The sequence below is a fragment of the Cynocephalus volans genome, chromosome 1 (assembly GCF_027409185.1).
Source record: "Cynocephalus volans isolate mCynVol1 chromosome 1, mCynVol1.pri, whole genome shotgun sequence".
NCBI lineage: Eukaryota > Metazoa > Chordata > Mammalia > Dermoptera > Cynocephalidae > Cynocephalus > Cynocephalus volans.
Genome location: NC_084460.1, coordinates 295,625,955 through 295,650,724, shown reverse-complemented (window position 1 = coordinate 295,650,724; position 24,770 = coordinate 295,625,955). Strand labels below are relative to the sequence as shown.

The 24,770-nt window shown below is 41.1% G+C and overlaps 1 protein-coding gene and 1 pseudogene across 2 annotated transcripts in view; both read right to left on the bottom strand.

Annotated features, from left to right (window-relative positions):
• The window catches only part of LOC134372958 (UDP-glucuronosyltransferase 1-6), a 253,422-nt gene that overhangs the window by 112,774 nt on the left and 115,878 nt on the right, over nt 1–24,770 (bottom strand). The gene's annotated exons all lie outside the window — the stretch shown is intronic.
• LOC134389895 (UDP-glucuronosyltransferase 1A10-like) lies at nt 13,168–14,225 on the bottom strand (annotated as a pseudogene).

Below are 24,770 nucleotides of genomic sequence, written 5' to 3'. Positions count from 1 at the left end.
AAAATAGCAACCCAAATATCCATCAACTGATGAATTATAAACAAAATATGGTATGTTCAGGCAATGGAATATTATTCAGCCATAAATAAGAAGAATGAAGTACTGATACATGCTAAAATGAGGGTGAACCACAAACATGCTACCTAAAGAAGGCAGACACAAAAGGCAACATAACATATGATTCTCTTTACATGGAATATCCAGAAAAGGCAAACCTATAGAGACAGAAAGTAGGTTGGGGTTGCCCAGCGCAGGGGGATGGGAGCATGAGGAATGACTGCTTTCAAGGCACATGACTTTCTTATGGGGTTGATGAATGTTCTGGAACAAGAGAGTGGAGACAGTGCACAACATTGTGAGTGATCTAATGTCACTGAACTGCATACTTCAAAATGGTAAGTTTTACTTTGTGTGTATTTTACACAATAAAAAGAAATGGTACAGACCCTCTAAAAAACAGTCTGGCACTTCCTCAAATGATTGACCTTACAGTTACCACAAACTGAAGTAATGCCCTCTTTCTAAGAGCAGGACCAACACCACTTAAGATAGTCCCTCCATTGTGTGAAAGTTAGGTGGGAAAGTGGGGGTGGGATGGGAGGAGCTCCTCTAACTGCAAAATTAGTTCACGTACTGTTGGCTTGCTTGCATTGGCTAATACCTCTTGGCGCGGTGATCAGGCAACCGAGTTGCCGCGCTTGCAGCTTTAAAAACCGAGAACAAAGACGGTTCGGGGCCACACCTTGAATTGGCTGGTGTGGTCCCGGCTGCTGGAAATAAAAATCTTTTTCTCTTTTGCTATATCAGTCTCCAAGGGTGATTTTCTCCCAATGCCTATAACATTTGGGGTCTCATCTGGGATCACTATCACCCCTTGGGGACTGACCTACAGTGCTGGGATTTTTCTCCACACTGCAAAGTCTCTAGGGGGGGAGCTCCTGAGAAGACGTTCCTCAGCCCCGGAAGCACAAGATCTTCTGCTGGCCAGCTTAGGATTTTCTGGAGCCTCTAGATTTGGGTGAGTCGACTCTTTTGGTGGGGAAATCAGGCCAGACTGGATGCAGTCACAACACCTCTTCCCACAGCAAGACGTCGCTGTGGTCCACTTGGTGGCCTCCCTTGGTGGCCAAACTTTTGTAATGTCTTTGTGTTTGTCTTTATATTAACCTCATGAGTTTATGTTGTTGTGAGTCTTGTTTTGCATTTGGGTATCAGAGCTCTGATTTAGGGACTTTGCGGAAGGCTGGATGCAGCACTACTTCCCAAGTCCAGGACTCCCACAAGACATTGTAGAGTCCTTTGGTTTGGAATTGTTAGGAAATTTGTTGTGGCCACTCATCTTTGTCTTTTGTGTGTTGCTGGGTGTGCATATACGTTTTGTAGCTTTGTATGTCTTTAACTGTGGTCACATGTAATGTAATAGTGAGGCATGATAACTATATGCCATCCTGTGTCTCTGACCTTTATTGTGCTAGTTATACATTTCTATGACACTGGAATCTGAGAGCCTAATTTAATTACTGGCAAAAATTGGAAAGCTTTGGGCACCACAGAGGACCCCAGCTGCAAGAGGCAAGTGGCCACTGGGACTATTTTGCTCCCATGTCTCTGCTGCTGGTAGATCTCTCCTGGAGTCCCTGGCCTAAATTCTGATACGGAAATGCTTTATTCTCTTTATCTTTCTTGGATTTTCTGAGCCCTCTTCTGTTTGGTTGGATTGTATCCACTTCTGTTTAAGTGCACCCTGGAGGGCTCCTGGCTAGGCTTTGTTTTTCTGACTTAAATCTGGTTGGTACTTTTCTTCTTTATGCTGAAAACAGTGGGGAGAACTGCTTTCATCAATTACTGTTAATCGAGTAAATTGGCCCCACTGATTGGGACTAAGCTGAACTGGATGACCCCACTGCTCCTCTTTTCTCTTTGTTTGCTTGGTTAGACATTTAGTTGAGTACCAGAAATCTGAATAAGCCCTCCAATCCTGTTGGCATGCAACACAGATGCCCTCTATTCCATGCCATTGATTGGTACCATAGGTGTGGAGTATGACAAGTTACAACTTAGACCAGCTAATTTGGTTGAGATGTCTCTTTGGGATGTATGTGTGTGCATATGCATGAGTGTTTTGTCTGTATATATGGCAACTATTTCTGCCTGTTTTTCAAGCTACTACTTAGGGGTCACAAGATCCAAATTGTGCCTTTGGCCTTAAGATCACTGGGAAAAGGCAATGCCAAGGTGCAAACAAGTCAAATGCCCAGCTAAATTACAGCAAAATATTTGGGAAGATTTACTCCATTTGATCTGGCTAGAGAAGAAAATGTTCTCTGCATTTCTTTGAAAAGGCTTGCATACTTGCCTTGCAATGTAAATTTGTCTCCTTGAAAAGTCCCACGTACTTTGCTTTGCAATGTAAATTTGTTACCTTGCTTTCTTTAAAAAAGATAAGCTTTGGCATTTTTTCAGAAATGCAGTTTAAAATCAACTGTCCTTTTTGAACTAGTAAGTTTTCTATTTTATCTGTCTCATTAACATTGTAAACAAAACCTATATTAATTAATAAAGGTGTAGCTTGATGTAAAAATTAGACAAAGGTAAATGGGTAAATGCTTATAAATAAAATCATAATTTCAAATTGCTTCTCAGGAATTTGAAATCTTAAAATGTTATATTAATAAAATACTAAAACAATTATTATATAAGTTTTTGTTTATATTTTAATGTTTTGTTTTTATATGATACAAAAAAACCCAAATATTTGAATCTGTTAAAATTAAAAACATGTCTCTTCAGAAGTTAGAAATAGTTTTTTATCTACAAATATTAATATAAAACAATTCAAAATTGCTTGCTTCACAGGTTTGCCACTGGAAAACTGGAGCTAATGAGTCAATTATAGTCAATATGCATAATTCAAACTGCTAGGTATAAAAATATTTTAACAGAATATTTTTTATAAAGATACATTTTGGTATAGGTTATTAAAGACAAAGGTAATCTGGTTTTTGTTAAAAAAAATTTTTGTCTAAATTAAAAATAAGGGTTTATAAGAACTAATAAAAAGTTTATGATAATCTTATGTGATCAAAATTCACTGAGAATAGATTTGTTTGTAAGTTTTTATTAAAATTAGTTGTAATATTAACAGTGCACTGGTACAAAAAGTAAAACTTGGTTTCCTTCTTAAAATTTTCCTATAATATTAATAACAGATAATAGAAGGTATTTTCTATAACTCATGGAAACTCAAGATTGCTGCCTCATAACTTTAACCTTTGTTAGAGACCTTTGGAACTACTTAATAAACCAAGTTTTGGGGCTGGAAAAACCATAAATACTTATTTGGTAGAAATAGCTGAGACTCAAACTGGGCTTTGTATAATCTGCTCTGACAAATGGACCTGCATTTACTAGCCTGAATATATAAAAATGTTTTTATCAGTGTACATCTTTGCTTGGGTTTACTAATCAAACAAGATTATATTTGTCTTTGCTAGAGGCTTTTAATTAAAAACCCAGCGAAAACCAGAAAAACCTTTCTCTATGTATAATTTTTAGGCAAATTAGGCCAATTTAACATTGATAATAAAGAAACAAATATGTACAAAGGAGGTAATTTTAAAAGGAGGGGATATGGTTATGGATGGAGGAGCTAGAGAGAAAAAAATAATTTTTATGTAAGAAAGCATCTGGTACAGTGTATTTTTGTCCTAGAGTAAAATAACTGGCTATTTAGAAAGTAGGAAGTATAGGACAAAAACAGAATGTCTTGATAATGGTTTAGGTAGATAAGTTTGTTAAAAGTGTTTCACAGCAAAAAATTAACTGGATTTAAAAACAAATTATGTGTGAGTTTTTCTAAAAATTAATGTCAAAAGTATTCTAATACAGGGTTAGAACTTGCTCTCCTATGAAGAAACAACCAGATTTTCTAAAAAACACTTGATTGCTCTTAATACAAAATTGTAAAAAGTTTTTGTCTTTTAGATAACTGGCCTAGAGAGCTTATTTCATGTTTTATCATGATAAGTTCTTATGCTCTCTGCCTTTAAAACCCTTTGTCACTTTGGTTTTACTTTTTGTAATAATTTGTGATTTTATTCAACTAAGTGTTTTAAGCTTTTTTGTTATTTAACACAGCTTTCCAATACTAAATTCTGAAAGTTTAAAATAACTTTAAGGAATTCCAAGGGCCCTGGGGCTTCTCAAAGGATATATAAAAGATGTATCAGAGCTAATTGGCTTATTTAATAAATTAGACCATATGGGAAAGCATTGTCAGTACTGAAGGTGTTATGGATATGTGTTCCAAAATCTTGTAAGATTCTTAAAGATCTGTGTCTTGATATAAATGCTACCGGTCATAATCTTGGTTTACTTATAATCTTAAAATATTATGTCTTCAAATATTTCATGAAAAAAATATTTCAAAGTTCCGACAAACTTTGAGTTCACAGCTTTAAACTGAAATTCCAAAATTCTAATGAAGAAACTGATGGGTTTGTGAAATCGTTCACAAAGGTCTAAACAACAAAAGTTAATTGGTAGACTAATTAAAAGGAATTACAGTTTTTTACCATTTCTTTATTTTGAAACACTGATGATTCTCTTAATGTTTTATTTTCTAGATCTAAGAAAATCTTTTAAGGTATAACAGCTTGCTAAAGTCTATGTTTATGAACAAAAATTAAAACACTTACCTTTCTCTCTACTTGATCCCTCCAAGATTAAAAAAAAACAAACTATTCACAAGTTGTTTTACGGCAATACAGTTATTTGCATAAGTTCAATAAGAATCTGTTCTTTTTGTAACAGGACACAATTGGAAACACTGGTTATTTTATCAAGGCTTTGACTGGAATATCATACCTTCAGACATGACCAGACTGCCTTAAGGAATTAAGGTTGACCCTTTTATGGAGCCAATAAAAAGCCCCTTGGAGAAACTGGCCTGGTACCTTGTCTACATAATTACAAGGTTCCTGGTCTTCCAGTGAGTAAAGAATGTAACTTTCTGACAGGCCAGAACCTTGATATTTTGGGGACTTCCAGAAGAGAGGAATTCACCCAACTCACACAGGTAATCAGAGAGTAAGTCAAATCCTTGGCTTGGCTTCCTAAAATCTGATGGCATTTAAAGGTCTAATCTGAGATTCCTTATGAATGTCCCAGCAAAGCCAACTCAAAAAAAAAAAAAAAAAAAAGAGCTTATATGATAAGCCATTACTCTTGCTGCACTTTATGCAAATAATCTGGCCAAAAACTAAACTTATTTTGCAAATAAATTAGTCTTGTCATAGATACCTTTGATAAATTTGAAAAACTTGGAGAAAAAAATTATTTTTCAAAAGGAAACACTAACACACCTGTTATCCGATTCTAACCCTGTGTTTTTAATCTGTTTGGAAAGCTTGTATCTTCCAGGCTACAGTTCCACATCAAGACGGTGATAACCCAAGGATTCCATCCCAACCTTTCCTGAGAGGAACTAAGTCCCTATAAATCACTAGATCAGCCAATGAGAGATTTTATACCTCCAAAATGCAGGCAGGGACTACACCCACAGTCCGCAGGAAGTAGTTTCAGAAAAAAGAGACCTCCAGTCCCTTTTACCTTAAGAATAAGGAGGATAGGGCTGGACCGTGGCTCACTTGGGAGAGTGTGGTGCTGATAACACCAAGGCCACGGGTTCGGATCCCTGTATAGGGATGGCCAGTTGGCTCACTTGGGAGAGAGTGGTGCTGACAACACCAAGTCAGGGGTTGAGATCCCCTTACTGGTCATCTTAAAAAAAGAAAAAAGAAAAAAAAAAAAGAATAAGGAGGATAAAATCTCTCAGGGGGGAATGAAACGATAAGGCTAGGCCTGTGAACCAAACTGTTAGGTCTCTGAATCTGACTGAAATTACCAAAGACAGACTCTGCCCATGGGGATGAAAGCCTAAACTTATACTTGGTGGTATGCAAAACCAAGGCCTACATATAAAAACTAATGATTATGAGCTCGAAAATTCTATAACCCTCCTCCAAACTTCCTTGTCTTCCCTTTCTGAGGTAGTCCTCCAAAACCATAGAGGGGCTTGACCTCCTCTTTCTACAAAAAGGGGGATTCTGTTTGGCATTAAAGGAAAAGTGCTGCGTATATTCAGATCAAACTGCAGTCATTGAAGACTCCATGAAAACGTTACGAGAACGCATCAGACAACAGGACTTAGAATAAGAACAGTCCTCTAACTGGTTTGAATCCTGGTTTAACTTTTTTCCATGGCTAACAACTTTAATTTCTAGCCTTATGGGACCACTAATAATTCTCCTCTTGCTAATAACCTTGGGACCATGCCTTTTCAACAAACTCCTCAATTTGATTCGGTCCCACATGCAAGAGGTCAAATTACTGGTTCTCCGTTCCCAGTATGATCAAATCCTACTAGAAGTTTGGGAACACATAAATTGGGGACCAGATATTGACCCTTAAGCAAAGATTCACTTTAAAAAATCCCCTTAAAACCAGTGGGGAAAGAAGTAATGCCCTCTTTCTAAGAGCCAGACTGACGCCACTTAAGATAGCCCCTCCATTGTGTGAAAGTTAGGCGGGAAAGTGGGGGTGGGACAGGAGGAGCTCTGCTAACTGCAAGATTAGCTCATGCACTGTTGGCTTGGCTTGCATTAGCTAATACCTCTTGGCGTGGTGATCGGGCGACTGAGTTGCCGAGCTTGCAGCTTTAAAAACCAAGAACAAAGATGGTTTGGGGCTGCACCTTGATTTCGCTGTTGTGGTCCCAGCCACTGGAAATAAAAATCTTTTTCTCTTTTTCTATATCAGTCTCCAAGGGTGATTTTCTCCCGACGCCTATAACAAAGTCAGCAATTCAACACCTGGGTGTATACCCAAGAGAAGTAAAACAAATGCCCACACAACTTGTACATGAGTGTTCACAGCAGCTTATTAATCATAACCAAGAAGTGGAAACAACCTAAACGTCCATCAGCTAGTGAGGAGATATATAAAGTGTGGTTTATCCACAGAATGGAATATTATTCAACAGTCAACAGTTATGCTATAACACAGATGAACCATGAAAATCTTATGTTAAGAGAAAAAACTAGCCACATATTGTGTGATTCCATTTCTGCAAAATACCCAGAATGGGCAAATCCATAGAGACAGAAAATAGATTCATAGTGGCAGGGGCTGAGGACAGGAAGGAATAAGAATGACATAAGAATGGGTATATTTTGGGGATGACTAAAAATGTTCCAAAATTGACTGTGGTGGTGGTTGCAGAAATCAGAGAATATAAGAAAAACCATTAAAATGAGTGAATTGTATGGTCTGTGAATTATACCTCAATAAAGACTTTTTAAAAAACCCACTTTTGATAACATCAAGATCCAGGGTTCAACCTCTGTACTGTCCAGCAGATCAAAGAAGAAAAAAAAATCTAATCTCATTCACCTAGAGTTACTTAAATAATTAATCAGCCATGTTTCTAGTCATTTGGATACTCAGGTTGAATATGTTTTTTTAACCTGACTCAGGTAGCATTTAGCCACTCCTTAATAATTAATTGTTAACAAAATGCTGCCAATTGTTCCACATGTCTGCTAATCTCCAAGACAACCAGTCATAAAGATAAATACACAGTTGTGAAAGAGAAAAGAACATTAGAGGCATTGTGGTCATTGGTCTAAGCCCTGTAATTTATAAAGTGCCTCTTAAGAATAGACATTTCGGGGTTTCATTCCCTGACTTACCTAGAATCAAACCTTAGCTCAACCAAGAAATGTTGAGATGTCAGCTTGAACGAGCATTACTTGTAGAAAACTCTTTAGGAAAATGAAATGAGTTCAGAGGATCCTTGCTGACCCTGTGGACCTGAACCCCTTCCCCCACCCTTGAATATTAACTGACTAGCTTTTCTGCTTCTGTAATTAGCTTGCGCAAGGTTTTACAAGCCCCTGCGGGTGGGACTTCCCAAACCGCCCAAAGTACACCCAGTTCCAGGAAGGGAGTATGTTCACCCGATTCCAGGAACAGCGTGACCAGTTCCTTATCTTTGGACACCAAGGGAAGAAAGAGGGGAGAAGGGAGGAGTAGACCATTGGTTAATACCTCAGTCCTTCCTTTGCCCGCCAAAAGCTAAAAGCCCAATGGTTTTAAAATTTGCTTAAAGTGGCCAATAAACGGCGTACAACCCATCCTGTTACCAAAGTCTGCCTACAAAACTGTATAAAAGATGCTTGAGTTAAGAGCTCAGGGCCGTTTCTGTCCTGAAGATGGAGCGACCCCAGCATGCTGGAAATAAAAAACCTCTTGCTTGATTGCAGCGATCTCTGTCTCCCGGTCTTTGCGAGATGAGCCTTCCCAACAAGTAAGATTCGCGCTTTCGGGCCAGTCTTACAACCCCATAACATCTGGCTGGGGGTCTCGATGGGTAGATGTCACTGATACTTGGAATTTATTCAGATCAGAGATTCTCAACTTCAGCAAGATTGACATTTGGAGTCAGATGGTTCTTTCCTGGGAGTGGGTGGTTGGGTGGATATTTCTGATGCATTGTAGGATTTTTAATAGCAACCCTCACCTCTACCTACTAGATGACAGTGTCACCCCATCACCAAAATTTAGTGTCACCAAAAGTATCTGCAGACATTTCCCCCAGGGGAAAAATCATATCCATTTGAGAACCAGTATCTAGATGACTTTAGAACACAGGGGGAGGAAACTTGGGAACAAAACTAGTCCTGAGGAATTGGGATCAAGTTTTCTGGGAAAATGCTGCAATTATGCTATTTCCACATGAGGTCACATTTGAGGTACTGCATGTTAGGACATCAAGGTTATCTTTTTGGTGGAAACAACTCAACCCATATCACCCATCTATCATCTCATACAATACACACCCCAGAATACACATTTGACCATCCTTCTATAGGTGACAAACTGAGACTTGCTGCCTATGAAAAGGACATTTTTTGTAATTCCTGCAGCTTCAGAAAGAAGAATAAAATTGCCTACTCCTAGATTAGTTCGCGAATTTGGGTGTGTCAGAACCCCTTTGTGCTCAAAAGCTCTTATTTATGTGGGTTATGTCTATCCAAATGAACTATTTTACAAATTAAAACTGACATGTTTCAAAAATACATCTTCATTCATTTATCTAATACACCAATAAATCCATTATAAGTTAATATAACCTACATTTTTATTAAAAATAACTATATTTTACAAAATAAATAAAAATTTGTCAGACTAGTGACATTGTTTTACATTTTTGCAAGTTCCCTTCAATGTCTGGCTTCCTGGGTGGGAGCCAGACTCTCCTACCTGCTTCCTCCTTCAGCCTGTTGCAATATCACACAGCATGTGGCCTCTGGAAAGTCTGCTGTACCTTATGAGAAGACAAGAGTGAAAAAACCTAATAATGTTTTAATACTATTAAGAAAATAGTTTGACCTCACATATACCCAAAAGTGTCTCAGTGATTCCCAGTATTCTTGGACACGCTTTGAAAACCTCTGTTCTACATTATGGATTAGGGAACTTTTTCCGTAAAGGACCAAATAATAAATATTTTAGGTTAGGCAGTGATGTATTTTAGACGTGACTCACGCCATTGTGCACACAATAAGCACAAAATAGCTGCCTGCCTCGTCTTCCACTCCAGCACCAAGCCCCTCCCCACTTCCCTTTAGGAGAAGCCTCCTGACTTAAACAGAAACAACTTTCCGGTTTCCGCATTGGCACAGTTCTCCACCTTGGTTGCATAGTTTCCACATTAGCATAATGACCCTCCTTGATGGTATCAGCCAGCCCTTGGAGAACTATATAAGCTCTACCACCCCCACACCTAGTGCTGTCTTCCATTTTGAGGGCAGCCCCAAGCTGTTCCCCACTTTCAGCAGGGCCGGGCAGATTCTTTTCCTTTAATAAAGCTTGAACAGTACCCAGCATCTAGGCTCACTTTCTTTCAGGCAGGTCATTTGATCTCTTTGGTAATGACCCAACTCTACCATTGCAGCAGGAGAACAACCACAGACAACAATGAACAAATGGGCATGCCTGTCTTCCAACAGAACTTTATTGGTAACATCAGGAGCAGGTTAGATTGGCCCAAGTGCTATAGTGTCCCAACTGCTGCTCTAGATGATGACAGAAACCAAGATGTCAACTCTGCCCCAGACGTCCACATGGCTTAGTCCTCCTTTCATTCCAGGTTTGGTCAGTGTCATCCAAAGAGATCTGCCCTGACTAACCCCTTAAGAAATAGCCCAGCCCATTACTCTGAAACCCCTTCCCACCTTATTCATCACCATCTAACCTATTGTTTATTTATTATGTGTCTTGTCCAACTAATGGGACACCCTGAGGGCAGAGACTATGTTGTCTTGTTCTCTGCTGGATCCCCAATGTCTAGAATGAGGCTTGGCATTTAACAGACCTCAGTGAATGTTTCCAGAATGAATGAACTAGCTGTTGTTTGCTTATGCACTTCATTCTCACACTTCATTTTCATTTTTCTTTCAGCTGGTGGGATTCACTGATGAAATGGGGACACTTAAAGTACCACAAGTTCCTTTTTGAGAAGTTGGTCATCAGCTCTATTTACACGTGTAAGGAAATCAAATGCCTTCTTTTTTATAGGACTCCACCCTCACAACACAGAACAACACTTCTGTGACCACATGTGTGGATTTTCTCCCTCACTGACCAATTCTCCAGCACCAGCTGGGTTCAATCCAATTCTGACACTAACCAGAGTTAGTGCAGACTCCAAATGTTAAGGCCTCTATCCGACAGACTGTCTCTAATTCAGACACCGATCACAAGTACTAGGTACTCAGGTTACACACACTTCTGTCTGACTTCGCTACAAATGAAAGGTTCCCACACACCCCTTCTCTGGTTCTATCATTTGCTAAAACAACTCACAGAACCAAGGAAAATCATTTACTTACTTGCTTAGTGCTTTATTAAACAGGATATCACAAAGGCTACAGTCTCACAGCCAGATGAAGAAGCACAAAGGGCAAGACAAGCACAGAGGCGCGGAGCTCCCACGCCCTCTCTGCGCGGGCCACCCTCCACCCCCTCAGCAAACAGGTGTTTCACCTGAATTTAGTGACTGTGCATTTGCCAAGAATCTTAATTTGTATTTCTCAAGACTTATTCAATTGCAAGTGACAGAATTTCAGTTAAGCTGGCTATAACAAGCATGCTATTCAACAATGTATTGAAGGTATATGCCAAAATAAAACAAAATAAATGGTATATAAATTGGTGCAGGCAATTATTTGCAGATGATGTTGCACACCTTATAAATCTTACAAGCTAATGAGAAATTAGTGATATGGCTACATATAACATAAATGTACAAAAATTTACTTTAATTAATTTTCTTTAATTTAATTTAATTTAAATGTACTTCAATGACCCATCACCAGCTCCAAATAGAAATGGGAAAATTCCACTGTGCACAATAGTTTCAAAAATAATAAAGTGCCTAGGAATAAAGAATAATAAGAAAGATAAAACGCTTACATAAAGTGCAAAATTTCACTGATGGACAGAAGAAAAGATATGAATAAAAAGGGAAACAAATTCCTGAACAGGAAGACTTTACAGCAAAACCATGCCCATCTTTCTAGAATTCATAAAAACATTTAATGTATTATTTTAAAAGCTCCAGTGGCTTCTTTTTATTTTTTGCAACTTGACAAAACAATTTTAAATTTTATCAAACAGAGTAAGATGGAACAAGCATGAAGAATATTTACAAAACAGAACAGAGACAATGGGGTTTGTCCTCTCAGACATTCAAATTTATTAGAATGCTAATATTATCACAATATCCTACTGCTACATGAATAGATAGATAAGTCAGTGGGATAAAACAGAGTTCGTAAGCAGATGCAAAAAATATAAAAATTTAAAATATGATGAAGATGCATTGCAATACAATGGGTAAAGAATGGATTAGTTTTATTAAATGGTGTTGGGACAATGAAATATCCATTGAGAAAAAAGTAAATTTAGATCCTTACACTGTATAGATGGAACTTCTCATTGTAAAAGAAAAATACTGTCAACATTAAAAGAATTAAAAACATTAAAGCATAATATGGAGAAAATGTTTATATACTTCAGGCTTGGGAAGACTCAAAGAAGTTGAAACCCAGAAACCGTTAAAGAAAAAGATCACCAATTTGACTACCGAAAACTGAAAATCCTGTGTGACGAGAGATGAAGAACAGCCTAGGAAGAGAGATTTGCAGCACATGTAAGGAAGTAACTGTTAGTATTCCGAGTACTCAAGAGGATTATACCAATCAGTTATAAAAAGACAAATAGCCCTATCAAAAATGGTTAAAGAATGTAAATATGTAATTCATAAAAGAGGACATGCAAAAGGCAAAAAAAAGATATATTGATATATATTTCTCTTTTGTGAATTACGTATACGTGTATTTTCATAGATAGAAAGTAGAAAGAAAAAACTGAAGCATCTACACAGAATTTTTTGCCAAGGAAATTTCAAAGTCGGACAACATCTAGAGCTAGAAAGAGTATAGAAAAATCAGAACTCATGTATTCTTGTTCAATATTTTGAAAGCATTTTGTCAAATTTATTAAAATGTAATACACGCATGTCATTTAACCCAGCAGCTCTACTCCTAGGACTCTGGCCTGCTGAGATGAGAACAAGAATGTGGAAAGGCATGAATGTAAAGAAAGTTACTAAGAACATTAATACGCTCTTCTTCATAAAAGCAAAAAGTGGAAAAAGCCTAAATATATATCAATACTTGTTGGTTGAAAAAACAACGGTGCATTCAAAGTAAAGACATTTATGCAATTGTTACAACTGCGAGTCACATCTGTTGCGTGCTGGTCTATGAACACGTCTATGATTAACTGGCAAGAGGAAAATGCAAGGGAAAGAACAATAAATATGTCCAGCCAGACCCTAGATTTTGTTTTCATAAAATAGGTGGGAGAAGTTACAATAGACAAAGAAAATTCCAGAACATTGGAAAATGCTAAGAGTATTTTCCTGAAAGGGTAGCACAAGATCAGCGAAAAGGAAGATTTCATTTCTTAATATGTTTTTTCAGTATTTTTCCAAAAAAGGTATTAAAAACTGCAGCCTGAATATCATATACCCTTATATCAACTGCATACACATACACGTATCGAGGGCACCCCTAGAAAATGTGCTAGACCGCAATTATATGAATCAGCACTAAATAATTCATTAAACCACAAGGAATTCCAAATGCGACACCTATCAATCACAAATAACACTTCAACAAGAAATCTTTTTATTTGATGTCCAAGCCAGATTATTCTTCCTGTGCCAAAGGAGGGATAACTCACCTGAGGCAGTGGCTTGCAGGGATTGCAGATGATGCCACCGATAAAGAATATGTTGGGCATCACAGGTCTGGGATATTCCAAAACAAAGTCAGTTTGGAACAACTAAATGGATGTGTGGCTGAAGAGACCAGATGCTGTCATAGGTGTTCAGAAAATTTCAGAGGAAGAATCTAAGGCACTTTGCAAAAATATGGAGCAAAATAATTGCTCCGCCAAGTGGAAAATGTGGTTCCATATTCTCTCCTTGAAGGTCATAACATCTGAGAACCCTGAGAAACCTTTTGGAACATAAGAAAGAGGACTGGGACTCGGCATACCTTCTTCAAGATGATGGCAAATTATTCGCATGGCAAAGACCACAGACGCGAGTAAAAAGTATTATGCAACAAATAAGACACATATGTCAAATGGATAAAGGAACAATGCATCAAAAGAACTCCTTATAAGTATTCGACTAATTTCCCATCGTTAAATAAACTCCTACAATGTGAAAACAAAAGTTCAAAAATATTCTTGTATGAACTCATTAATATAAAAAATAAACTTTGTCCTCGAGTTTTCCATTGATTGTTGGCGAAAACCATAAACTCGTTGTCCAAATCCTCCAGAGTATAAGAGTTTGAATAAGTCTTTTCTGTACAGTTCAGTGATTTTCCCAGGTGCCAACTCACTGCTGGTGTGAATAAGAACTCGTGCTCTCTGTGCATGAGTTTCTACACAATCAAACTCATGGTAAACCAGCAGCTCCCCTCCAGGGGTACCACCAGCAGCTTGCCTTCCTTGGCCAGGCCACTGGTCAGCACCAGACGTACACACACAGGAAGGGGGCTGGTCACAATTGCAGGAGCCATCGTGTAACTGCAGCACAGAGCAATCCCATTGCTTGGATCCTAAGCCCGTGTGATCCAGCAGGAGGAAGAAGTACAGGCACAAAACCAGCCCCACGAGAGGCCATGTATTCACACATGAACAGAAAATTAAACTCACTGCCAATGATCTACTCAGAAGAACAATAGTAATAATGATAACTGAGAAGCACTTGCTGAGATACCTACTTGTGTGGTTTCCAGACAAGAGTAGGTTGTGACCCTGCCTTGTGGAAAGATCATGCCTGTACTGCAATGTGAGATTACAGGCACAATCATTAAGCAACACTTCTGCATTGGAAGAATCAGAGAAATGAAAAAGAAAGTAAATTAAATAAGCCTTATTTTTGGAATTTGTCTCAGGAAATATTTGAGTTTTATCGTCAGTCTACCAAAGCCTCCTTTTCCAGAAAGGGACTGGCATTGCAGGTTCCAAGGACAGATTCCAAGGCTCTTAACTCTGACCTCTTCCCTGGCAGTGGGGTTGCTGTCAACAAGGGTCTCTGCCATGCCCAGGCATTGCTGCTTGTCTGTTACAATGCCAGAGGCTTCTCCTATCATGTCTGAACCCTCTGAGACCTCTGCAAAGCTAAAATAAAATTAACAACCCACCTACACGGACCATTCCTGGGGTTTGTTGACAAATCCCGGCTCAGTCCACCACTGCAGGTGAGGCTGAATCTTCCCTTGGGGAGGAAGTTACCCCCACTAGAGATCCACCTTGACAAGACAGTCCACTGCCAGGAAGATATGTGCATGCCAAGATGCACCCAGGGCTCACCAGCAGCACACTCTGCAGGGAGCACTTGGGTTTAACCCTTTCATGTAGGTTGGCTCCAGAATCCTAGCTCTCTTACTTCCTCCCCAACAGCAGCTCTCTGCTCTTTTTCTGGCTCCTGTTTGTGTCCAGTGACATAATGTATGCTTATACAAAGGCTCAGTTTCTGCCCTCCTACCCACTGATCAAATCCTTTCATTTCCATCACACAGTCACGTCTACCAAGAGCCAAGCAAAATAACTCTCATCTGTATTTGGAGACCGCCCATGTCCTCGATTAACTAGAGCATGTGAAAGCATAAGAGGGGCCAGAACAGGACGGCTGGGACAGCAGGACATTAAGGTTGTTGCTACTATAGCTGCTGTTGGGCTCAGTAGTGACATAATCTGGCATTTGTGTTTCCAGCCACCACCTTATCTCGCGGTAGAAGCAGCAAGTTCCTGGAGTCGGGTCCCCTCCTTGGGCTAAGAACTCGGCTGCCTCTTACTGGGACAGCAGTGCCTGCCATGGACGCAGGGGAAGGGTGGCACCAGGGCAACGTTTCCAGCTCTCCTAATTTTGACAATCTGCCTGTCCATAGCCAAACCTCACTGGGTGTCACATGCCAAGCAGGAAGACTCAGCATCCTCGGGGTCCGAAAGGCACTGGGCTTTGCCATGCTCCAGTTAGAGGCAACAATCTAGACTAGAACAGGGGAAGAGGAACACAACAAAGGTTTAACTTTGTAACATCTTGATTTTGTCCCAATGTAAGCTACAGTTTTGATGGAAGGCCAAACTAAATCTCACTGAGATTTTTAACCTGACCCAAAACAATCTTAAAAGTCACATACAAACATGTTAGCTCTAGTCATACAGAAGTCACTGTCACACCAGTGTTGCCACAGATAGCGCTGACAACCTGTGCCATATGTTCACCCAACACACAAGGCAGCTTCTCCAGACACCGGAGAGCCCGTGGCAGGAGGAATGAAGGGGGCGTGGCGGCCGTGCATGAGTCGCCCACCAGTGTGGCTTTTTGCAGGAGGGCAGGCAGAGGGGGTGCACACAGAGCCCCCAACCCTCACTCTCACATGCCGTGAAGACCCACCGCCTGCACGGAGCATGGAGTGGCAGGAAGCACGTGGGGAATGGACCTGCATGGGCTGGACAGTGACAGAAAGTGCGCGGCCATGGCAGGGGGTGGAGGGAAAGAGCAGCACACATGTGGCCCAGGGCTCCAGGATGAGGCACAAGGACTGAGCAGCTGGGAACACACATTTCTTTTCCCACTGCTCTGGGGCTGGGCTGGGATCCGAATCAAGGTGTCGGTGTCGTGGCCCTCCCTCTGCAGGCTCTAGGGGGTGTCCTACCCTGCCCCCTCCAGCTTCTGGCATCTGCAGGCATCACTCCAGTCCCTGAGTGTCTTCACATGGTCTTTCCTCCGTGCATATCTGGCTCTGCATCCACATTTCTTTTTTTTTTTTATTTTTTTTTATTTTTTTTTTCATTTTTTTGTTTTATTTTATTTATTTATTTATTTATTTTAAATTTTATTTTGTCGATATACATTGTGGCTGATTATTGCTCCCCATCACCAAAACCTCCCTCCCTTCTCCCTCCCCCCTCCCCCCCAACAATGTCCTTTCTGTTTGCTTGTCGTATCAACTTCAAATAATTGTGGTTGTTATATCTTCTTCCCCCACCCCCCCCGGTTTGTGTGTGTGTGTGTGTGTGTGTGTGTGTGTGTGTGTGTGTGTGTGAATTTATATATTAATTTTTAGCTCCCGCCAATAAGTGAGAACATGTGGTATTTCTCTTTCTGTGCCTGACTTGTTTCACTTAATATAATTCTCTCAAGGTCCATCCATGTTGTTGCAAATGGCAGTATTTCATTCGTTTTTATAGCTGAGTAGTATTCCATTGTGTAGATGTACCACATTTTCCGTATCCACTCATCCAATGATGGGCATTTGGGCTGGTTCCAACCCTTGGCTATTGTAAAGAGTGCTGCGATAAACATTGGAAAACAGGTATACCTTCGACTTGATGATTTCCATTCCTCTGGGTATATATCCAACAGTGGGATAGCTGGGTCGTATGGTAGATCTATCTGCAATTGTTTGAGGAACCTCCATACCATTTTCCATAGAGGCTGCACCATTTTGCAGTCCCACCAACAATGTATGAGAGTTCCTTTTTCTCCGCAGCCTCGCCAGCATTTATCGTTCATAGTCTTTTGGATTTTAGCCATCCTAACTGGGGTTAGATGGTATCTCAGTGTGGTTTTGATTTGCATTTCCCGGATGCTGAGTGATGTTGAGCATTTTTTCATATGTCTGTTGGCCATTTGTATATCTTCCTTAGAGAAATGCCTACTTAGCTCTTTTGCCCATTTTTTAATCGGGTTGTTTGTTTTCTTCTTGTACAGTTGTTTGAGTTCCTTATATATTCTGGATATTAATCCTTTGTCAGATATATATTTTGCAAATATTTTCTCCCACTCTGTTGGTTGTCTTTTAACTCTTTTAATTGTTTCTTTTGCTGTGCAGAAGCTTTTTAGTTTGATATAATCCCATTTGTTTATTTTTCCTTTGGTTGCCCGTGCTTTTGGGGTCGTATTCATGAAGTCTGTGCCCAGTCCTATTTCCTGAAGTGTTTCTCCTATGTTTTCTTTAAGAAGTTTTATTGTTTCAGGGTGTATATTTAAATCCTTAATCCATTTTGAGTTGATTTTAGTATACGGCGAGAGGTATGGATCTAGTTTCATTCTCCTGCCTATGGATATCCAGTTATCCCAGCACCATTTGCTGAAGAGGCAGTCCCTTCGCCACTGAATAGGCTTGGTGCCTTTGTCAAAGATCAGCTGACAGTAAGTGTGTGGGTTGATTTCTGGATTCTCTATTCTATTCCCCACATTTCTTTTTTATAAAAGGACACCAGTCACGTTGGATTAGGGCCTATGCTAATGACCACATTTTAACTTCATTCCCCTGTAAAGACCTTATAACCAAATAGGTCACATTCTCAGGCACCTGGGTTTAGGATTTCAACACTATTGCGGATGGGGGTCCCTACTTAACCCCCAAACAAAGCACAGACCACCCCATCCTTCTGTGCTAAGCTGGAGGACTGAGCCATACCCTGAAGGCCAGGGCAGCCACTGAAGGAGGTGTGGAACAGCCAGCTTTGTGTTTCTGAAATATCCCTCTTGCAAAGGACTGAGAATGATTGACAGGGGTCAGATTTTCAGGATGTTTCTGCAGAGGGCCAGGACTTAATCAAAGCCACAGCCCCTCCTACAGGGACAGACCACATGGAGATGCAGACAATGAGGGTGACCACCACGGGGAGCTTGGAGATGAAGCACAGCATAGGTCGGAAGGCACAGAGAAGGCAAGTCTGCAGGGCATCCCCAACTGCCCATGGAGGATGGTCCCCTGGGAGCTATGAGCACTCAGGGCAGGAGACAGGGATGCTTAGCTGTGGGAGAAACACCTCAACCCTTGAGCTATTCCTCTAACCCCATTAAAATGCCTATGCCCATTAAGCAGCCTGATAATGATCATAGTGTAAGGGTGGGAATATGCTGCTAGAGTGTCACTGTCACAGAAAAGGGGCTCTCCCCATCTTAAATTCATGCAGTGACTTTTTATCTCCATTGTGGTGTCATCTAATTTCTAGTTGCACATTGGATGCTCTGGGGAGAGTCGAGCATCTGGGTAATGGTGGTCACATCAGACACAGGTGCTCGGGCAGAGCAGGACAGTGGGGACAGAGGAGCTCACACACATTCTTGGTGCCTGGAGATTCCAGGAGGAAATGTCCGAGGCATCGGCTTCAGGGTCTACAGCTAAGGAGGGATCTGAGCTGCTCATGTAGACTTGGAACCATCTGCATGTGGTCGTGATTGATGCCATAAGTGTCAATGAGATCACCCAGAAGAGTCCAGAGAGAAGGCATCCCTCAAACCTGCCCCCAAGTGACCGGCTCGCCTCTGCCACTCGCATACACCTAAACATAAAAACTAAAAAGGTTAAACTTTTTGAAGAAAACATGGCAGCCAATCTTCATACCTCACGTGGGCAAAGATTTCTTAGACAGGGCCCAAAAGTATACACCCCCCAAAAGTTAATAAACTAAATTTCAGCAATATTTTTAACTTTTGGTCTTTGAAAGATATTGTTTAAAAAAAGAAAAAAAAAAATTAAACACCCCACCAGGAGAAAACATTGGTAAACCATACATGACAAATCTATATGCAGAATATATAATGAACTCTCACAACTAAAAAAGGAGAAAACTGACCTAATAAAAAGTGGGAGAGGACTTGAAGGGACATTTTTAAAAGATATGTGCATATGATCAGTGAGCACAAGAAAGTATGTGCATCAGCAGCAGTCATAAAAGAATCGCAAATAAAAACCATGATGAAATTACACTACCCAACCACTAGAATGAATAAGAGGTAAAAGACTGACAAAAGCAAGTGTCAGCCACAACACAGAGCAATGAGAACTCTAACACATCGCAGTTAGGAAGGTTAAATGGTAACGGCTTTGGGAAACAGTGTGGTCATTTCCTACAAAGTTATACATACACCTACCATGGGCCCCAGCATTCTCACTTCTAAGTATTTACACCAAGAAAACCGAAACTGAATATCCTTAGAGACACTTGCACACAAATATTTATAGCAGGTATATTATTCATAGGAAAAAATGGGAGCAACCTAAATGTTCATCAATAGGAAAGCGGATAAGCAAACGGTGATGTATCTCTGCGATGGGATACTACTCAGAACTAAGAAGGAATGAAATAGTGACGCACGCAGGAACATGGACGAATTCAAAAAGACTAGAGGACTCCAGACACACTACAGTGCACATGCACGTTTTCCATCCTCACTGGTGTGATTCAATTCAGACAAACTCTAGAAAGACAACTTTATTGTCCAATGACAGAAACCAGGTCAGTGGTTGCCTAAGGCTGGGGGCAGGTATTAGGTAATGGAGCAGGACACAAGGGAAGCTACTGGCTCATGGAGTGGTCCATGTCTTCACTGTGGTGGTAGCTACATAGGTACATAAAATTGCTAGAAGGTAGAAATATATTACTGAAAAGGAGCATTCTGACAACATATAATGTAATTAGAAAAGAAAAGGAAAAATCCAACTTTCCTTAGTTAATAAAGAGAAAGCTCTTCCACACAAAAGCCTACAAATTACTAGAAACATTAACAGTCAAAGACTTAATTCTAATAATCTTTCATTCACATCCTGGTACGTTTTTATATTTGAAGTTTAAATTTAAAACTACCTATATATATCACAATAGAAATAAATATACCTAAAAGAGAACACGAGGTAGAGTCTTCAAACACAGAATGCTTGTAGACCCCAAATTGACTGTTTCAAAGGTTGACACATCATCCTTTCTTGAGGACATTGATATTGAGTGCCCAACACGTTTTCATAAAGAAATTCAGATTAGAACACAGAGAAAATTATGTGATTATAGGTTTATATACTGAAGTAGAAATTAAAAATTTGGGATTAAAATCAGTGCATAGCATTCTGATTCATAGTCGTTATCAGCCCAGATATTCCAGGATTCCGTGACAGGTCAGGAATGAGGAGGTGGCAGTGGGCTAGGACATGGGTCTAAAGTGATGGGCAGAGTCACGGAAGCAAAACTAATCCCCCAAGTCTTCTTATCATGCATTTACTCCACCTTCCATCGGTACTCACACACTAAGGTTTGAAAACCCCTAGAAGAAATCTTGCTAAGCCACTGTAAAGCCATCAGCACCATGCCACCCTGGACACCCTCATGTACCTAGACCATGGTGAGATTAGTGGCTATTTGCTATGACCATGTCTGCTGCAGCTGAAAGACCGATAAGATTGAAACAGCTATTACACTAGACCTCCGCCCTTATTTAATGCTTAACGTTATGGAATGTTCTTTTCACGGTAACTGCCTGAACACTTCCAAAGGACACCATCTCCCTTGACCTTACCTGCACTTACCATGACTTCCTGTGTGGTGTTCATTTCACAGAGGGAGAAATGAACACTGAGAAGCCACCATGTGCCACAAGCACACATCTGGGTTCCAATCCAAGCCTATAGCTCCTACCCCAGTGATCTTGGTCTCTAATATAATGGGGACACAGGAGGGATCACTGGGGATAAAAGGTGAGTCTTCCCAACCCTAGCTTGCGCTGAACACTGAGTATGTGCTCATTCCTGGAGTCAGAGCTGTGGCCGTGATTTAGCTATGATGACTGTGCTGCCCTAATTAGGAGAGGAGAAGCCCATCCTCTTGAAGCTTTGAGCAGTCTTTTGCCTTGCAAGTGGAAGAGGCGAAGATTTATCATAGAATTCTTTTGCTCTATGAAAAACACTCCAATAGCTCTTCATTCATGAAATGTGAAGCTAAATTCTCCTCTAAACTTGAGGTGTTTGACACTTGAGCCTCCCAGAAGGAAATGAGGTTAGCCACGGGATGGAGGGAGCTGACCTAGCAGCAAGAAGGACAACGTAGAGAGTGTCCTTGCACCTGTCCTGGATTTGCTCTCCTATGGAAGAGAAGGCTTCAAAAGAAAGCCTCTTTTCTCATGTAAGACTGTATGAGACCCTGGGGAGGAAGTGAGGACCCAAGAGGCACACAGAAGGGTGCAGAGGCACCAGTGAGGATGTGCCACAAGCAGAACTGTTGGGGGCAGATGACAAGGTGCACAAGGGGTGATCAGGAGGCTCTGGTGGGGCTGGCATATGTGGTTATAGAACATCTGAGGCTGCCTCTTGGCCCAGCCTCTGAGGTTCTCACAACAGCATCCACCAGCTGGGTGGCCAAGGGGCTTCTCCAAGGGCCAGTATGGGCAGAAATGCAGGCAGCCTCTGAGGTGTCTTACTCTGTCTTTGCGCAGAGGCAGTGGGTGAGGCTGTGATCAGAGTGACACTGATGTAGGTGGAAGTGGGAGTGGCATCACTGGACTCTCCCACTCAGGCACAGCTGGGAGCCCAGAGGTCACCCTGAGAAAGGACATTCCTTGTTTGTTCCTCAGAGCCTTCTGACAGGAATATCCACTAAGCTATGCTTTCAAAAGCCTTTGCACATTCTGTAGGAAATATGTAAGTATGTGTTTTACAGATAGGCCAATAGTTACCTATAAATATGCACCAAGACGGTACGCCATCCTGTAGGGAGCTGAAATAACAACAATAATGAGTAGTTTACATGCCCTACACCACAGGCCTACTAGATCTATTCCCTAAACCACCCTCTGCTTTTCACACACCCTGCTAATTCACCCTTGCTCAGAATACAATATAAAATAACCTAAATTAATATTTAACCATGTTCAAGCACACAGATAACTTCAACCAATTAAGCCCCTCATCAACTATCACCTGAGCCTCTAGGTTTACTGTTCTCTTCGTCTCTACCCATCTGCCTGTCCCTCTCTGAAGAGTCACAGCACCAGTGTGAGGACAACATGGAGGGACACCTGTGCCCACAGCCCTCTAATGTGAACTTTCTGGGCCCCTTCTCCTTGTTCATGTCCATGGATGAACAGCTGTCAGTGCTTTTCCGCTTTCTGGTCAACTTTTCTCAAAACAGAAAGGAAGCATTAACTGTTAAATTGTAGTTGCATCACTACTTCCACCAGGGATCACGCAAAAATGAGCCACATTAATCCTCGTGTGGGCCAGGACAGGTCCCTCAGTGGGGCTCCTCTGTCTCTAATCAGGCAGCTGAGTTCTGTGGTATGAACAGAGGGCCACTATGGTAGTCAAAAAGCAGTTCCTGAAAAATCTTAATGAGTGGACGATCCAGCCCTGCCCTGTGAATGAGGGAAGTAGAACAGGAAGAAAGGGGGACAGAAGAGAAGGTGGAAAAATAAAAGATGCAAGAAAATCAGGAACTATAAACAGTGAGAAGGCAGCAGGGTGACAGGGCATTCGGATGTCAGCAACTGGACCAGCCAGAGGCTGAAACATAGAGAAGGTGGCTCTAGCCGCAGGAATCTGATTCCTGCAGAGCATGTTCGGCCTTACAAAACATCACTCCAGTGATTTGGTTTCTATGGTTGTCCTCACAAAGTACCACAGACCGGGTGTCCTAAACACCAGTTCTGGAGGCTGCAAGTATGAGACCAGGTTATCACTGCTCTTACACAATGCTTAACTTTAAGGAATGTTCTTTTCAGGGTCACTGGCTTGAATACTTCCAAAGGGTACCATCTCGCTAATACATGGCATAGGGCACACCCTTGAGGTGGTACAAGGCCACAGCCTGCTTCTCTTGCTTTCCCAGCTCTCCCTTAACCTCTGTCAGGGCCAGCTTCATGCATCTGCAACCTGTGCAGTCACACTGCACCCCACATTTAGAAGCGTCTTTCACTTCGCTTAATACTGTGCTGTCATACTCATGAAATTCTTCATAACTCTTGTACAATGGGACCCTCATGACAGACTTTGGATATGTTGTCCCCGCCAAAACTCATGTGGAAATCTGATCCCCAATGTGGCAATGTTGGGAGTGGTCTGAATTACGGGGATAGATCCCCCATGATTGGATTAATGCTCTCCCTGGGGGGAAGGAGTCCTGAGTGCGATCTTGCTCTATTAGTTCCTGCCAGAGCTGTTGTTTAAAAGACCCTGCCACTTCCTTTCTCTCTCTCTCTTGCTTCCTCTTGCCATGTGATGTGCTTGTACCCACCAGCTGCCTGACACTTTCCACCATGAGTAGAAGCAGTGTGAGGCCTGAGACAGATAGAGCTGTCCCAGAATTGTAAGACAAATGAACCTCTTTTCTTTATAAATTAACCAGTCTCAGGTATTCTGTTATAGCAACACAAGACGGACTAATACAGAAAATTGGTACTAATGAGCGATATGTTGCTGTACAGACACCTGAAAATGTGGCAGAAGCTTTAGAAGCAAAGGTTGGAGGAGTTTGGAGAACTCAGAAAAAGACAAAAAGATGAGAGAATGTCTGGAATATTTTAGAGTTAAATGGCTAAATCATTGTGACCAGAATGTGATAGAAATATGGACAGTAAAGACCATGCAGAGGATAAGGTCTCGGACAGAAATCATGATAGAAATGAGGAACTTATTGGGAATTGGACAAAACATCACGCTTGCTACACCATAGCAAGGAACTTGACTGCATTGTGTCCATGCCCTTGTACTTAGTGGAAGTTGAGACTTAAGAGCTGTGAACCAGAATGTTTGGCAGAAGAAATTTCTAAGCAGCAAAGCATTGAGGAAGCTGCATGGTTACTTTTAACAGCCTATTCTGAGTTATGGCAGCAAAGACATGATGTAAAGCCAGAATTTGAAAGGGAAGCAGGGCGTAAAGATTTGGAAAAATTGCAGCCTGGCTATGTGGTAGAGAACCTGAGAGTGGGAGAAAAATGCAAGGGTGAAGCATGTAAACTGGTTGGTAAAAACATTAGCTTGGTGATGAGGCAACCAGATGCTAGTAGCCAAAACAATGTGAGAAAGGCCCTGAAGGCATTTCAGAAGTCTGGAAGGGTGCCCCTCCCATCACAGGCCCAGAGACCTAAGAGCCTGAGTTGTTCCAGAGGACAGACATAGGGTGCCACTGCCCTTGGATTCTGCTCCCTGCATCCCAGCTGCTCTGCCTAGAGCAGCCCTGCCTCAAGCAGCCCCAAGTGTGGCTCATGTGGCTGCTCTGGAGAGCACAGCTGGAAACCTTGGTGGCGTCCACATATTGTTAAGTCACACGCCTGAAAA